The following is a 4,287-nucleotide window of genomic DNA, read 5'->3' as shown; positions in this document are numbered from 1 at the left end:
GCGGAGGATGGCCCAAGTGCATGGGTTCCTGCACCCGCATGGGAGACTGGGAGGAAGTACCCAGTTCCTGGCTTCGGATCAGTGCAGTACCGGCAGTAGTGGCCATTAGGGGAGTGAACTAAACAAAGGAAGACCTTTCTCTCTGTCTCTCTCTCACTGTCTAACTCTGCCTGGCAAAAAAATAAAAATAAAGTGGAACTATGCTATTGAAAACATTTTAAAAAAGCCTATAAACCATTTTTTGATTTTTTAGATATGTATTATTTTTCTTTCCAAGAGACTGTAGCATTATATACATCCACAACTTATTAGTATGCCTACCTAGTTTCTCACATTCTCTACTATTTATCAGTTTTGATGCAGTAGTTTTTAAATATAATTTTATAAAACTTTGTTTTTGTAAATGATTAAGATTGTTATTGTACTATGGTTTTAATGATCTGTGACTTCTTTAAAATTTACTGTATGTGAGTGAAATGATCATTTTTCCATTCAATTATTGTCTATGGCTGTTGTCTAGATTCCCATTAAAGTTTTTCTTACTTGTTAAACTTCTTATTTGGTGAGGTATTAAGCCTTTTCACTGTAACATAAACTTAAAATATGTTATCTCAAATGAGAAAAAGAAAGAAGAAAAGAGGGTGGGAGGAAGAGAAAGCACAGGAGGGAGGAAGCGAATGTCATTATGTTCTTAGAATTTTATCTTCAAAGCACATTGAATCTGTTAAAACTAATTAAACTTAAACACCAATTAAAGTAAAAAATATTTTTGAAGTATACCTACATGCTGAAAATTTCACAGCTATTCAACTATCTAAACCAATAATATTTTTCTTCATAAATCCTGTGTATAATGATGTAATATTATCAGGACCCTGAAGTCTATCTTTTATTTCATCTGATTTCTTATTTTCATTATGATAAGCATTACTCCAATTCTATTGGAATGCATGTTGTTGCAGAAAAAAACATTTTTTGGATCCACTTTCCTAAAATATTGTAAGTAGCATCATATTTATTAAATCGTTTTGGGGGAAATTTTTATTCACATGAAGCATTTCAAAATATCTGTAATATGACTGAGTTAATATCAATTCCACAATTAATTTTCTGTACCATCCATTAATATGTTAATCAAAATTAATTGTGGAATTGATCTATAGCATGTTTATCATGATATCATCTATATATTTCAATAAAGCCTTAATGAAATAACTCATTGTGTAGTTAACCTCAATGATTGTGATAAACATAGACATGAAGAGATACTTCACTCAAATGATCAGGAATGTTCTAAAAATAATCAACATCAAGATTATTTCTCTAAATTGTTGATACAATTTTTGCAAAGTAATTTTTGTTGCTGATTCTAGCAAACTCCAACTGGTTGTCTGTGGCCCAACACCACCAGTGTCAACTTGGGCAGTAATTCTCCATGCTCATGTTTGCCCTAGTGGATGAACCTGTTCTCCTCTGCCACAGGCATTCTATTGCAACTTTCTGTCAACATCATAGAAACTTCACTTCCGACAAACTCATGTGTGCGCTTATGTGTGTTTGGTGTATTTCCAATTTTTTTGAGAATTGACCCAGATTTTCTTGTCTCTTATGTGTTAAGACATCATACCTGTCAGTGATTACATTTGAGTTTTATATATGCAGAAAAATGAACATGTCAATTAAATTGTCCCCTCAGTAAGTAGATTAAGTGATGTGGATTTTGGCTACCTTGGAATTTGACGGGAATTAGGCACTGGCTCTTAATCTTATTTATTCATAAATGAAGTTATTTTAAAAATTATTGAAAAGCAGGCTGGCGCTGTGGCTCTCTAGACTAATCCTTCGCCTTGCGGGGCCAGCACACTGGGTTCTAGTCCCGGTCAGGGTACTGGATTCTGTCCCGGTTGCCCCTCTTCCAGGCCAGCTCTCTGCTGTGGCCAGGGAGTGCAGTGGAGGATGGCCCAAGTGCTTGGGCCCTGTACCCCATGGGAGACCAGGAGAAGCACCTGGCTCCTGCCTTTGGATCAGCGCAGCGCGCCGGCCACGGCGGCCATTGCAAGGTGAACCAACGGTAAAGGAAGACTTTTCTCTCTGTCTCTCTCTCTCTCTCACACTGTCCACTCTGCCTGTCAAAAAAAATTATTGAAAAACAAAAAGATTATTTTTGATTGATAAATATTTTAGGCACAAATTCTTGTGTTATGAATTCAATGCTAATAGTATTTCTTTATGTGAGTTGAACTTTGACTGAATTAGAACAATATCAGAGATGACCTGATTCTAGTTCTAGTGTGTATTAGTCTGGAAGGCAAGAAGGGAGCACCTCTGGGTGGTGCAGGCTGTGTCTTCATCATATGGAATACTGGAAACACTGAAAAACATGCTTACTGATGGCTACGAATGCAGTCTAAACTTCGGTCCTACATCTAAGATTCACTGTAGATGAAGACAGCAAATAGCTAATGGACTTCTCTAAGTCTCAACTCATTCATTTGTAGCATAGAGAAATCTTTTCTACCTTAATAATCCGAAGAAACAAAGCTGGTGATTCCAATTCCTCTGTGTAAATGAGCTTGCTGTTGTCATCAGGAAATTTTCTTTGCCTTGCAAATACTTCCTTGGCAAGTAGAAATTCTAGGTTAAATATTTACAACTTAAATGGACGTTGTAATGTCCATGTTTGACATATACTTAATAAATAGTCACGAATTGAAAAATCAGCACCGTGGCGTAGTAGGCTAAGCTCCTGACTGCCGCACTGGCATCACATACGGGTGCCGATTCGTGTCCCAGCCGTTCCTATTTCGATCCAGCTCTCTGCTGTGGCCTGGGAAAGCATTAGAGGACGGCCCAAGTGCTTGGGTCCCTGCCCCTGCACAGAAGACTGGGAAGAAGCTCCTGGCTCCTGCTTCCTGGCTTTGGATCGGCCCAGCTCTGGCTTTGTGGCCATATGGGGAGTGAACCAGTGGATAGAAGACCTTTCTTTCTGTCTCTCCCTCTCTCTGTCTGTAACTTTGCCTCTCAAATAAATAAATTAATTAAAAAAAATTAACTGAAACCACAGCCACCTTCAACTCTAACAACCTTAAGTGATTAACTGGTTCAAATTGTACCTAGTAGTTTGGAAAAATATATATGCTAAAAACAATAAACATGTACTAATTATTTTCAGTCTATTCATTATTAAGTATATTAGCAAAGATAACACAGCCATAACAATGACTATTTTTAATTGAATTTTTTGTTTATCTATCTAGGAACCTTTTATTTAAAGTATACAATCTTCACGCATTTCATATATTCAAATTCTTCCCACTCTGCCCTCCCTCCCACCTTCACTCCCACCCTTCTTCCTCCTCTCTCTCCTATTCCTATTTTTTATTAAGATCCATTTTCAATTAACTTTATACACATAAGATTACATCTACACTAAGTAAAGAGTTCAACAAATAGTATGAAACAAACAAACAAACAAAAGCATTCACTCTGGCAGACCTCCATAGCAACCCTCTGTGGATAGATGAGGAGACTGGCCCTAGAGACCCTTAAATGATATCAAAGTCACATGATGCCTTGTGTTCAGATCTTTAACCCTAAAAACACTGCCAGTGACTGTCACTCTGTGCTTGTGGAACCAGCAGAGGTCATTGGGCCACAGAACATAAAAGAAATGAAGCGAGAGACGTCTTCCTCTAGGAGTCTCTTACTGGTTTCATAGTCACTTAGTGATTCACGTGCCCCCCCAGGAATCATTTTCCCCTAGGAATCCATTTCAAAATATCCTTTGTTTAATTTATTCATTCCTTAATATCTGATATTGTAAAAAAAAAAAAAAACTTACTAATAAATTGATATTTACTAATCAGTTCCAGAATCCAGCTAGGATTAGGCTGTGGACTAAAACTTTTAAAAATGTGTGGAATATATTAAGTTATAATTATTATGTAATTTCAGAGTGTGGACCTCCATTTAATTTCTGAAGGCAGATAGGAGACTCAGGCCAAGCTGTGAATGTTGACTCCATGCCCTTTATCTTTACTGCAACAGAGGGAGGCTGTGCCACGACTCGTGACGTGTGTTCAACTAACCCAAGTAACTTGCTTGTTCCCATACATTTGCTCATGCTCCTCCTCTTTGTTGGTCTCAGTTAGACTCCATTGCTTGTGGCTATCACAAACTAACTTGCCGTTAGCAAGGGGTAGGTCACTAGGCATGCTTGGCCACCGCCAGGCAGTGTAGTAGTGTACACCGTACTAGTACCAGTGTACTAGCGACTCCAACTACTGG

This window comes from Oryctolagus cuniculus, chromosome 2, assembly GCF_964237555.1.
Source record: "Oryctolagus cuniculus chromosome 2, mOryCun1.1, whole genome shotgun sequence".
NCBI lineage: Eukaryota > Metazoa > Chordata > Mammalia > Lagomorpha > Leporidae > Oryctolagus > Oryctolagus cuniculus.
This window is presented reverse-complemented; position numbering follows the sequence as displayed.